General features: G+C 35.6%; 2 non-coding genes across 2 annotated transcripts; both read left to right on the top strand.

Annotated features, from left to right (window-relative positions):
* Positions 1-419: 419 nt before the first annotated feature.
* LOC138809340 (U6 spliceosomal RNA) lies at positions 420-523 on the top strand. The gene has a single exon (XR_011366813.1). It is a non-coding gene; the product is annotated as a U6 spliceosomal RNA (small nuclear RNA).
* Positions 524-4,898: 4,375 nt separating this feature from the next.
* Positions 4,899-5,002, top strand: LOC138809339 (U6 spliceosomal RNA). Its single transcript, XR_011366812.1, has one exon. It is a non-coding gene; the product is annotated as a U6 spliceosomal RNA (small nuclear RNA).
* Positions 5,003-14,370: the final 9,368 nt, after the last annotated feature.

Below are 14,370 nucleotides of genomic sequence, written 5' to 3'. Positions count from 1 at the left end.
GAGGCATAGTATACAACAAACAATGGAGATCAGCTCAACCAAATTGAGGGATATTTCCTATGTCCTGATGAGCCACTTGTAATGAGTTAAACCCTATTATTCTTGCACTCTTGTGTGAGATGAGCTACAGCCTGCCTGATACACACAAATCAATATTGGACAGGACATTCGATGAAATCATGGTCATAAATGTTTTGATTTAAAAAAAGTCTTAAAATAGAATGACAGCAGTGAAATTAAATCAGTGCCTTCAATTGTTTCAGTGTGCCCAACTCCTGCAGATAAATAGTATGTATATACGTATATATCACACAAATATATTACATATTAAATATATGTCCAAAACTTATTTTATACAAAATTAGGGGACAGTGTTATTAGATTTATCCTTGAAAAAAAGATCAACAAAAAATTAAACATTGCTCACTTTGGCAGCACATATACAAAAATTGGAACAATACAGAGATTAGCATGGCCCTTGTGCAAGAATGACTCTCATATTTGTGAAGCATTCCTGATTTTAAAAAATAAATAAATAAAGACAGATAGAGATCCCAGTTTGAAGTGTGAAAGTAAGTGGAAGGCCCATAAATTCAAATCCTAGTACTGGCCCATAATCATACATTGAATTAATTTTTGTATGTCTTTTATTATAAAAAATACTGTGCAGAGGGGCTACAATTAAATGAGTAAGGTAATTTCCTATCAAGTATATTTCCTATCAAGCATTGTTGCCTCCTCCTTTGTTTTTCCCCTACCATTCCTTCTCTCCCACCTCCACGAGTATTCTCCCCACCTCCGAAGTTCTAATGTTTGTTTTCAACGTAGGGTCTTGTACATTGCATTTTTACAATGGGTCAACCCGTATCCTTATTTAAGCATTTTATGTTTTCCCTTACCTTCTCCAAATTAGAAAAATGTATATACAAGATGCAGGGTACCAGAATCAAATGCAGTGAAAACAGGAGTTATACCATGGGGGAGGTACAAAGAAAGCAACAAAGAAATCAATTTATAAATATGTTGGAAACAATCACAAGAAAGAAAAAATTATCTTGGGGTTCATTTCGCCTAACATCAACTTGTCTAAAAATTTCTGTTTTTCTCAGACATATACTAGTTATTGCAAATAAGGGAAACCATGGGATCTATGTTTCTTTGGGTATGGCTTATTTCACTTAATATAATTTGTTCCAAGTCTTTCCATTTCCTAACAAATTGGACAAAGAAATTCTATGGAGGCATGGAATTGTGTATATATACCACATTTTCTTGATCCATTCATCATATGAGGGGTATCTGTGTTGGTTCCATATCTTAGTTATGGTAAATAATGCTGCAATAAACATAGTCGTGCTGGTAGCATTAGTATGATCTTGTTTGTTAACATTTGGGTAAATGCCCAAAAGTGCTAGTTCTGGGTCATAGGGAAGCTCTATGTGGAGTATTTTGAGGAACCTCCATAAACTTTCCAAAGTGGTTGAACACGTTTACACTCCCACAACAATACAGTAAGGTTTTCTTCTATCCACATCCCCTCCAGAATCTGTTGTTATTAGAGTTCTTGATTATAGCCATTCTAACTGTGGTGAGATGGTACTTCTGCTCTTTTTATTTGCATTTCTTTTATGGCTAGGGAGGTTGAGCATTTCTTCATGTGTCTATTGGCCATCCTTCTTTTCTCTTCAGAGAAGTTTCTTTTTGAGTCTTTAGCCCACTTATTTAGTGAGAAGTGGTTTCTTTGAGGATTTGTTGTTGGGAGATATAATTTTTTGAGTTGCAGGTATATTTTAGATATGAGACTCTTTTCTGTTTAATGGCTAGTGAAGATCTTTTCCCAATCCATAGGCTTTCTATTGATCTTGTTAACTATGTCCTTTGCCATGTAGAAGCTCTGCAATTTCATGCAATCCCATTTGTCCAAACTTTCTTTGATTTGTTGTGTTTCTGGGTCTCCATTAAAAAAAAATTCGGCCTGTGCCAAGGAGACCTAGGGTTTCTCCTATTCCATCCTATTTCATCAGAGTGTCTGCTTTGACTCAGAAGTCTTTGATCCATTTGGAGCTGATTCTGGTGCAGATTGATATATAAGGATCTAGCTTAAGTTTTCTACAAGTGATTAACCAATTTTGCCAGCACAATTTACTTAAGAGGCTTTCTTCCATTCTATTTTTTTAGCTCCATTATCGAAGATTAGGTAGCTATATATCTGTAGGTTATTTTCTGCCTTTTCAATTCTATTCCATTGTTCCTGATGTCCGTTCTTGTGCCAGTACCAAGCTGTTTTAATTACGATGGCTTTGTAGTGGAGTTTGAAATTTGGTATTGATATTCCTTCATCACTGTTCTTTATGTTAAGGATTTTTTTTCTATTCTGGGTTTTTTTACTGTTCTATATGAATTTTTGGATAGCCTCTTTAATTCTTTGAAGAAAGGGGTTGGAATATTGATAGGTATTGCATTAAATTGGTAGAAACCCTTGGAAAATATTGCCATTTTCACGATGTTGATCTTTCCAATCCAGGAGCATGGGAGGTTTTACCACTTTGTAAGTTCTGTTTTGATTTCCCTTTTCATGTTTTTAAAGTTTACATTATAGAGGTCCTTCCCTTCTTTGGTTAAATTAATTCCTAGGTATTTTTTGGGTGGGCTGTTATGAATGGAGTTGCTTTCCTGATTTCAACCACGCTTTTCTCATTGTTGGCATACAGAAAAGCCATTGATTTTTGAGGGTTATTTTTATACCCTGCTCCTTTGCCAAATTTTAAATCAGCTTGAGTAATTTTGGTGATTTGCTTTTCTTTTATGGCTAGAAATGTTGAGCATTTCTTCATGTGTCTATTTGCCATCTCCTTTCCTCTTCAGAGAAGTTTCTCTTTAAAACTTTAGCCCACTTATTTATTGCGCAGTTGTTTCTTTGAGGATTTCTTGTTGGAGGTTTTATTTTTGTGAGTTCCAAGCACATTTTAGATATGAGATCCTTGTCTGTTGTATGGCTAATCTTCTCCTAATCGGTGGGCTTTCTATGGATTTTGCTAGTTATGTCCTTTGCCATGCACAAGCTCTGCACTTTCATGAAATCCCATTTGTGTAACTTTGATTTGTTGTGTTTCTGGGTCTCTATTAAGGAAATTTTGACTTGTGCCAAGGAGACCTAGTGTTTCTCCTATTCTTTCCATTACTGTTTTCAGGGTGTCTGCTTTGACTCTGAGGTTGACAATTACTTTTGTAAACCGAAACTTGTTTGTTTTTTCCATCTTTTGTGTTCATAGGAGTGTCTGTATTATGTGTAAACAGGCTGTTCTACAAGGTATCTTTCAGGGTGGTAGAGTAGTTATTATATGGCTCTATGTATTTTATAACGACATAGAGCTTTCTCATGACTTACCTACATAAATCTTTTAATGTTATTTAAGGGCCAAGAAGAATGCCAAACTTACATTTTTGTGTCTATCCCCATCCTATTTCTCCCTATTGTCTAGTGGTTTATGTAACACTCAGCATAACTGACACTGGCACATGGAACAGACATAGACTTGATGGATCTTGGCTGTGAGATGGCCCCAAATACAGTAAATATCAGAATCAATGAGATCGAAGCAGTTGTCCAAGGTGCCTAGTTGTATTAACATCCTTGGCTTCCAATGGTCTCACCTGCCTCGGTCAGAAGCCTGTGTTAATGGTCTGTCACCATCAAAGCTCATACTGAAGTTTAACTATTCAATGTAGCAGTGTCAGGAGGTAGAAACCTTAAAAGATGTTTCAGTCATAAATGGATAAATGTTATCTCATCAACTCTCAAGGGACTAACGTTATCACTGTTATCAGTTGTTAAAAGCAACCTATGACCCTTAATCCCTGTCATTCTAGCACATGCCATAATGCTGAGATCCTCTGTGATATGATGCACCTACGGGGCCTTGTCCCATGTGCTACCATGCTATATAGACTTTCCAGCTACTACTATTAGGCTTGAAATAGACCTTATATTCCTCATGAAGTATACAGGTTAATTGATTTTAAACAATGACAAAATGGACTGAGATTTTATTCCTTTTGTCTTTTTCATGGAACTGAGGATTAAACTGAGGGCCTTAAACTTACTAGGCACATAACTTGCCACTTGTGCCTACATGCACCCAACTCTTTTTCTTCCTTTCTCAGTTTGCTTTTCATATAGGATCTTGTGCTAACTTCACCCAAGTCACCCTTAGTACCCCATGCTCCTATACCTCTACCTCTCAATATCTGGGATTACATGACTGTGACACCACAGTTTGCCCTTTAGACCATACTACTCTTTAGGGGAAAGAGATACAGATCCCTGAGATGTTTATGTGGGTTTGTGTGTCTGGTTGTGTGCTTGTGTGTGTGTGTGTGTGTGTGTGTGTGTGTGTGTGTGTGTGTGTGTGTGTGTGTATACACGTGAACTGTTCTTGATGATTTACTTAGTACTGAGGGTGAATCTTCCTTAAGAATCTGTATTCTTAATTCATTCCACTGAAAAAGAAATATTTCTCTGTGTACTAATGGCTCATAACTATAATTCTAGCTCTTCAGAATGCTGAGATTTTTGACATTATTAATGTTATCCCAGGTATTAACCCAATGTTATCCCAATGTTATGCCAGGTGAGCCAGGAAAAGTCCATGACACTCTTATCTCCATTTCATCACCAGAAAAGTCAGAAATGGAGCTGTGGTTTAAGTAATAGAGTAATATTCTTGAGGAAAAACATAGGAATAGCACCTAGGCTTTTATCAAGGCTCAGGACCCATACATAATATCCAGAAAGCACTTGTGCTATTACAATGAGCTCTTATGCTATTGCAAGTCACAATTATGTCTAATGGATTGTCTCTACAGGCCAGTTGCAGTAAAAAAAAAAAAATTTTGTAGTGCTCACTTTGGCAGCACATATACTAAAATTGGAATGATACAGAGATTAGCATGGTCCCTGCACAAGGATGACATGCAAATATGTGAAGCGTTCCATATTTTTTTTTTAAAGAATCTTGTATTACTTCATAAGATATGTTCTTTCTGGACCATCTTTATGCCTCATTTTTCTCTCTGGAATGATATTGAAATAGAGAAAATATTCAGTGAGGAATTTGGTTTCTGGATCCCTCCCTCATTCATTATTGACATGTTCTGTCTTTTTATTTTTTGGCAGTCCTGGAGCATGAACTGAGGGCCTGGGCACTGTCACTGAGCTTCTTTTTTGCACAAGCCTTGCACCCTTTGACCTGAGCCACAGGGCAACTTCTGGCTTTTTCTGTTTATGTTGTACTAAGTAATTGAACCCAGGGCTACATGCATGCTAGGAAAGCACTCTACCACTAAACCACATTCCAAGCCCCATGTTCTCTTTTTAACATATGTCTAACATGTTTAGCTCTGTCCCATCTCTGAAGCCACGGCCATTGTTCTTGAATCTATCCTCAATTTAACTCCTAACTGTGTTTCATTACCTATAACTGCCAAAATATTTTCCACTCCACCCAAGGAACTATCTTTCATTTTCTTAAATTTCACACTTCATTGGTTAATGTCAAACAATAACTCAACATTACCAGTGTCTGAAATTGAGGACACTTAGAATAATAAATAGCTTTTTCCAATGTTTTTCTTTTTTTTAATTCTGAGGATTCAACTCTGGTTTCTGCGCAATCCTTCAGCTCTTCAGCTCAAAGTGATTGCTATACCAGTTGAGCTACAGTACCACTTCCAGCTTTCTGAGTGGTTTATTGGAGTTAAACCTTTCATTCCCAGGCTGCCTTTGAACTGGGAACCTCAGATTTCATCCTCCAGATAGCTAGGATTACAGGAATGAGCCACCAGTGCCCAGATAATAAATAGCTTTTTTTTGGGGGGGGGGTCCAGTCATGGGCCTGAACTCTGGCCTGGGCGCTGTCCCTCATCTCTTCAGCTCAAGTCTAGCACTGTACCACTTGAGCCACAATGCCACTTCCGGCTTTTTTTTCTGCGTATGTGGTGCTGAGGAATCGAACCCAGGGCCTCATGCATGCAAGGCAAGCGCTCTACCTCTGAGCCACCTTCCCAGCCCCAATAAATAGCTTTTAATGTGTATCAGGTGATACACAACAACTCAGACCCTTGGGAAGTCTTTTATCTTCCAGTCGGGCAGGATCTAACCCCACTATATGCTCTGGTAGATAACAAAATTAAACAGATTCTACAAATGTAATTAGTTCCCACAAGAGTTGGTATGAGTTATTTCCAAGGTGTGAGTGCAAATTAAGGCCTTTCTAGAAGTCAGTGATGCAAACAGAATGAATCAAACAGTAAGGAGAATATGTTTCTCAAGAAAGTATGGGGGTGCCTAGGAGCTGACAACAGTGGCTGTATGATAGGAGACCAGAAAGCAGAAACCACAGTCTCACCACCACAGAACCTAAACCCTACTAGGCATCCCATAAGCTTGTAAGAGATACCCACATTCTGTGAGAGACTATAGGCTAGTGGCCCCTGCTAGAAACTGAGCAGCTACTATAGTCAAACCACACCCAAGTTACCAGCCCAATCTTATATCCTACAATAGTTGGTATTCAGTGGCCAAACAAATTAATTTGTGATAATTTGCCACATAACATGACAAAATAAATGCATATCTCAGACTGCTGGTGTCTTACACCTGTAATCCCAGCTACATAGGAGGCTGAAATCTGAGGATCCAGATTCAAAGGGATCCCAAGCAGCAATGTCTGTGATATTCATTTTGCCAATAAATAGCTAAAAACTGGAAATGGTGGTATGGCTTAAGTTGCTGTTCACTATTGAGCCATGCTTCTCCTTTTAGCTCTCTTTCAATTATTTTCATAAATTTTAATTTTCTTTACAACGAATGACATATTTTTTGTTAGTTAGTTCTTAGTATGCTTTTATTGGATTGCTTTGGTATGAACAACTCGGGATTGAACTCATACCTCATTTATGGGAAGAAAGAAATCTAGCGATGGGGAAAAAACCAGTTGTTTAAGGATACAGGTGGACCTGTTGCAACAATGAGAAGTACAAGTTGTCATGTCCAAAACGAGCTTTACAACGTCGGTCTGGGGGGGGTGAAGGGGGGGAAGGAAAAGGATTGGGATTGGGGGGGAGGGGGGAGGCTGGGAAGGGATGTGAAGGGTAAACACAGGAGGAGGCTGCAATGCTTGGTAAGAAATGTACGCATTATCCTGCCCATGTAATTGTAACTCCTCTGTACAGTATGTTCACAAATAAAATAAAATTAAATTTAAAACAACAAAAAAAAATAAATCTAGCACCTAAGTCACAATTCAGTTGTGGCAGTTTTTTGTTTGTTTGTTTGTTTTTATTTGTCGTGGGGATTGACTTCTGGGCCTCGGTGCTATCCCTAAGCTCTTCAGCTCAAGGCTAATGCTCTACCACTTTAGCTACAGTGCCAATTCCAGTTTTCTGTGTGGTTCCTTGGAGATAAGAGTCTCATGGACTTTTCCTTCCTGGGCTAGCTTTGAATCGTGATCCTCAGATTTCAGCCTCCTGAGTAGTTAGGATTTTATGTGTGAGCCACCACCACCCGGCTATGGTAGGTTGTTTTTTTTTTTTTTTTTTTTAGCAATTTGAATTTCTTATTTTTGTCCTAATTTAATTTAATATTTTATTTTTTTAATCCCAGGGAATTGAGTATAAGATCCTTTATATGTATGTATGTGCATGCTTTTGTGTACATATGTGCCAATACTGAGGCTTGAATTTCCTTAACTTTTTCCAAGCAAGGCTGACACTATACAACTTGAATCACACCTTCAGTATTTTCATTGCTGCTTAGTTGAAGGTAAGAATCTCTGATTTGCTACTTTGAAGGCTTAGTTTTTGGATGACAGTTAAGAGCCAAACTGTGAGGTCTCCTTACCACTTCCCTCTAATATCTACTTAGGAAAAGCTGGAAGTGTCACTGTGGCTCAAGAGGTAGAGCACTAGCCTTAATGAAAAGCAACTCATATAAAGTGCCTAGGCCTGATTTAAACCCTGTGTCCTGCAGGTTAAACAAATAAACTCTGAATTGTCTGACAAGTCTAGTTTTAAAACATGATCTTATCAATCTCAGCCTCTGAAATTGCTAGATTTACAGGTTTAAGCCTTTAGTAATGGTGATAGTTTTCTATTATTATTGACAGATGCTTTAAAAAACACATAATGTAGCTAACAGTGGCTCATGGTTATAGTCCTTGATATTATGGACACTGAGAACCTTGGTGTGAAGTTGGGCCTAATGACAGAATGTCTATGAGTCTTATCTCTAATTAACAACCAAAAGGTTGGATGTAGAACTGTGGCCCAAGTTTTAAAGTCATAACCTTGAGCAGAAAAATTTTAGGGACAATGTTCAGGCAATGCATGCAAACCCAAGATCAGCACAAAAATTAAAATAAATAGAACATAAAATAATCCTAGGTATGGCTAGTGACAGTTTGCCTAGTTTTCCTAAAATTCTTAGTTTGATAGCCACCACAAAGATAAATAGACAAACCAACAAATTATGTATCCATAGCCAGATGAAACATTTGCTTAGAAATCTGCACTAATTATATTTTTAAAAACATTTCTTACACTCTTTAATTTAGAAAATTAGCCCCAAAATAATGCCAGTTGAAGAGAAATTGTATGTGATGACTACTTCAGAAACAATACATTTTTTAGTTTTTTAAAAGGAGATGTCACGGATGTCACGTATTTATCAACTTATATATATATATATATATATATATATATATATATATATATAATTAGTAAATAAATTTCAACTAAATATAAACTTCATTGTCCTCTAAATTGAAGTGTTGACCTATATTTTATATCAGAATGAGCATTTACTCGTTTCATTTTTAAAAGTCAATTTAAGTTTTCTATTCAAATTTTATACAAAAAGAATGTGTTTGGTGTTCTAGGAAAGTTCTCCAAAAGTTAATGTAGAGCAGTATGTAGGGCCATTGTGAGATTAACTAGGAATTCTGAGCCATGAAAGACTAAAGTTTTAAAGTTGAAATAAATACATGTCAGAGATATAGAAACAAAACTTGGGTTTCTAGGGATAGACTTTCAAACCCTTTCAACACATTTGGCTGGGTAGATGGTGCTACATTTGGTAATTTTGCTTCACTCGAAAATTCTTGTTGAGGTTTTTGTGTGTAAGAAGAAAATCCCTTTGCTTTCGTATTTATGAACTTCATGTTAAAACTTTAGCAATGGACCTTCTGTGGCCCCTTTTTAACTGGAAGTATTTCAAGATTTTTAAGACCTCAAAATCCTTTTGTACTCTCAGCCAGGCTGTTTTGAACTATTTACTTTCAAATTTATTAGCATAATCCATTTATCATTGTAGGGAGGAGAATCCTATGTGAATAAAGTCTACTTGCTAGAGTTGTTTGTAAGTAATGAAGCATTGGGTATTTTGGGGTTAGCCTCTGTAGAGTAGACTGGATTGCGATGACATTTCCATGATTTATAGGTAAAATCACCCTCTTCCACTAGAGGTGCAGGATCAAATGAATGATGGGCATTGGTTTAAGGTTTCTTTTATTTTACTATGTATGAATCTTCCATCATATATATATATATATATATATATATATATATGGCTTGAATCTTCCTGATACGTTGTTTTATATACATTTGGTTTTACACGATGTGAATTATAGTTTTTTAAATTAAATAAGCAGGACATTTGGCTTTAATCATGTAAGAATTTGATTAATTTTCAGAGGAAAAATATCATCAGAATTAAATTAGGTTATCATCATTCGAAAATAAATATTGAAAAGATATAAAGCAGAATAATTTATGGGGTGCTTAATATATTCAGCCTTTCTTGTTTATAAGGTTTGTTGTGACCTGATGGTAATAGATTTGCAATGGGTAAAAGTGTTGTTGGTCACACAGAGTTGTTACTTCAGCAAATGTATGAGAATGTCTGATGATGTTGAACCCTAGGTTTCTGAGAGGAAAAACACAGATATAAGTCCTCAAAGATGCTGACTAAAATGAATGAAATTCACACTCCATTAATAGGAGGGAAGGGCACCATTTTGTTTGCTGTCTTCAACAGCCAAATGCATTTTTCTCTGTAGGTGATTATAAGCAAAGAGGAGATTGTAGACAGACTCAATTCGTGGATCCTATTCAATGAAGAGAATAAGGAGATGTCTGGATGGCTGGTGTAGACGAACAACAATTCTACATACAGCAGACAGCATTATTGAAGAAAGGTTTGAGAAGTTTCAGAAGGTGAGCCAGCAGTGTCCAGGCAGGTGTAGTTTGAACACCCTTCTCACTGCTGAGAATCTCATGTTACAGGCAAGTTTTCTATAAGGATTGAAAGGAACAGTTGCTTCTTCTGCATTGGCAAGTCTGATAGGAGAAGGGGCTTGTGTCTCCTAAAGTATCTTGGTGTCTCAGAACCCTGAAGGAGTCTAGTTATTGCAAAAGAGCAGAGGTCATTCATGATTAAATTGATGATTTCATGTAGTCACTAGGCCTCAGATGTAATGTAGTTCAGTAACACATGTAACAAGAATTCATGTAGTTAAATGAAATTGAGTTATATCCACTTGTGAATTAGAAGTAAATTAGAAGTAGATTAGAAGATATCCATGAGAGAAATCAGTGGGGCTGTTGTATCAAGAAAGTAAGAACAAACCACATTTTGAATTTGTTTAGTGAGCACTTCTTGACTTTCCAACGTTTCCCTGTGAAATTGCATTAACTCTCATATATGATGAGAATTTCTCAATTACAAAACTCTATAAGACGCATGCCATGTTTGTGGCTAAGAAATAAATGCGTTGGGGGCCAGGCACTAACGGCTCAATCCTATAATCTTAACTATTCAGAAGTCTGCAAACTGAAGATTGAAGTTCAAATCCAATCAAGACAAAAATCTCCCTTTAGTTCTCCAAAACCATGGAAATGTAACTTTACCTCAAGTTATAGAATACCTGCCTTAACAGAAAAAGCTAAAACACAGTGTCCAGGCCGTGATTTCATATTCTCATAGTGGAACAAATAAAAAGTAGAAAAGAAAGATGGAGTAATAATGGAGCTTCCTATTTTCATAACTTACCAGGACCACATGGAGTTAATAATCCTTATAAGTGAAAAGAAGGCCCAGTTGAAGCAAATGAGTAAACAGTTAAAAAGGGCCAGCAGCAAGACAAGAGACTTCAAGAGGGTTGACAAGCTTAGCAACAAAATCAAGAGCATTCATCTTCAAGAAAACACACCTCTGTAATCCCATATACACCTTTGATTATTCTCATCGCTATGACCATCCTCTAACGTTGGCTAAACTTATCCACTAGAGTCACCGAACACAGCGTATCCTTCGTGACATTTCATGGATAAAGTTGCTTGTCCTCATTGTCATCAGCCTTTCAGAATCTTCAGTGAAGAGCATGTTTTTCCACTTTGCCTGTATATGGTAGCATCCTCTTCTATTTTCCAGCAAAGAAACTGTGGCTAGCAGGCTTGAGAATGGTTACATTCAGAGGTTCTTCAGTTTCACATTTTTCCTTTCCTTTCTTGGTAGGTGAGTTGGAATAAGAAAAAAATTAAGCAGTATGTTTTATTTAACTGAAAAGATTTATTTGAAAATACTACAAGTTATCATTCTTTAAATATATTTTTAATTCAAATATAATAGGGCTAGTATTAATGCTGCATGCCTTTAAACCTAACTATTTAGAAGGCTGAAATCTGAGGATAGTAGATTCACGACAGACAAGGTAAAATGGACCATGATACTCTTATCTACAACTAAGAAACAAAAAGCTAAACAAGGAGCTGTGGCTCAAATGGAAGTAGGTCAACCTTGAGCAAAAAGGAAAACCAAAAGAAACTAGGCCCTGAATTTAATTCCTAGTACTAGCACATATATGTTTGTGTGTGTGTATATATACATATATATATATATGCACATATATATTCTATATGCATGCATATATAGTCATATATGTGTGTCAATATATATAAATTGTATATGCATATGTATGTAATTTTATAATAAATTATTAGCAAGTGTCAACTATATACAAGCAAATATTTAGTGTTGCTCTTAAAAACAGATTCATATGCAATTATGAACCCCTGTGATTTATAGGAGCCAACATGAAAAGAAACGTAAACCAACAGATTAGGATATTAATAGAATGATTTTTGTAATAGAATAGACTGTATGCATAAGATTAGGCAAATGATATTTAGTCATTTTCCAAAACATTGAAAGCAAAAGCATAATAGTACAAGAAATCACATTTAGACATGGACTATGCCTCTCAGTGGACATGTAGAACAGGAAAATATGATAGCTATATGCATATAAATATACATGTGTGCATATACATTGTCATATATGCATATATATACATACATACATACACAGGTACATGCACAACAGAATTTTATTTATCCATTCAAAAGAATTATAATGAATCATTTGCAAAGAAAGGAAATAAATTTGGGAAAATCATGCTAAATGAAGTAAGGGAAGAAAGCCAAACCCAGAGAAACAAATGACATATGTTTTCTGTTATATAGGAAGTTAGACATAATATAGATCAATACAATATGCACACTTTGTGGTGGAATCCAACTATACACCTAGGTATGAACTGAAATATGGATAGTTCAGAGAATAATTCAAAAAATGTAATTCCTTAGAATAGCTAACTCACATTCCAACAAAATAAACACTACGAATCAAGTACTCAGAGGTATGGATGGAGTCAAGGTGAGAAGAAATAGATAAATGAAGCAATAAATTGGAGTGAAATGCAGTGCTCTAACTTAATGCATATCCTACCAAATGAAGAAACTTGAGGAAAAGGTGGGAGTGAGTGTGCTGGGGAAAATTATGAAAGAGGTGAGATTGTACTCAGTACTCATAATGAATGTCAACTCCTGTGTACAAGTTGAAATCAAAATGAAATTAAAAATCCAATACTCAGTATGCTCATGAAAGTATTTCAGTGATGATGATTCTCTGAATAGCTAACAAACAATGAAGAGTTCAATCAAATAAGTAGCAGAAAGGGAAATGATGTTCGGCTGGAGAAGAAGTTTAAGAAAAGAGGGGCTAGATTAATGAAAAGAGGAAGGAATGGCAAATATAATCATTATATTAATGATATCAACATAAAAATGGAACCATGTAACTTGGAAGATGGGTAGTTTGGGGAAAGATGGGTAGATTAATGGAACAGTAATCAAGATGCATTGTACTTATAAACAAACTCATTGAATTGAAACCACTTTGCACAATGATAAATACAAATGAGTAAAAAAGACAAAAAATAAATTTGTGCTTCATTTTTTGTAGCACAAGTAGTAAATCGTAAGTTATAATTTGGATAAAAAGAAAAGTTAAATTAGCTACATGACAAAATAAGAAACAAAATGTCTTGTGGGTAACATTGTCTTTGGAAATATCCGTGCCTCATAATATACTTTTCAAAAATATCAATATTTGATTACTTTGATTTTTTTGAAAATAAAGTGATCTGTGGACTTTCAGACACTATTATCATAATGCCTAATGTTACATAATTTAGCTAGAGTTGATAAGATAATCATTGTTACTTTTCTTATATTGTAAAATATAAGGAACTTTTATGATACCACTACATTATAACAGAGATACTGAAGTTTCCTTCTTTAAATTGCTCCACAGGATATTGTTACATATAACCTGATACAAGTCCCAAAATCACAAATATAAGTAAAATTACTTAGAAGGAAATGGTAGGAGGACAATTATTATCTAACACAATCAATGTCAGCCATGGACTTCCTGAAAGAGAATCATACACAAATGTGTTTGTTTCACCAGGCTTCTAGTGCCAAACAAGAAGTGTTGAAAAGACCCATTATGGCAAACTACTTCTCAAAGTCAGATCACTATATAGGCAGACCCTCCAAGACTCCTACCAAAGAAACAGTTCCTTTAGTAATTTATGTTTTTTGAATTTAGATAATGAATGAACATTTTTCACAAAATTAAATTTGAAATATCTTTGATCGGTTTTTCCATGCTTAAAACTAGCAATACAATAAATAATAGTTGCCACAATTTGGAACTTTTCTGCATCAATGGAAAAACAATCTGGAGAATACAGATTCTAGAAAGAACCAAAGGAATCCAAAGATATATCTATTTTCCACACAATTGTTCAAGTGGAATGAAGGCCAACATAGTTTCTTTAAAGTAAGAGTCTAATGTCTGCACACCAACAGTTAACAAATGTTTATTCCAAACTTAGTGATTGTACAATAGGTAGACTTTGTAGACTTTCTTATTTTTGAAAGAAAAAATCTACTTGAGTGAGACAC

The sequence above is a fragment of the Dipodomys merriami genome, unplaced genomic scaffold (assembly GCF_024711535.1).
Source record: "Dipodomys merriami isolate MVZ:Mamm:240054 unplaced genomic scaffold, mDipMer1.0.p SCAF_492, whole genome shotgun sequence".
NCBI lineage: Eukaryota > Metazoa > Chordata > Mammalia > Rodentia > Heteromyidae > Dipodomys > Dipodomys merriami.
This window is presented reverse-complemented; position numbering and strand designations above follow the sequence as displayed.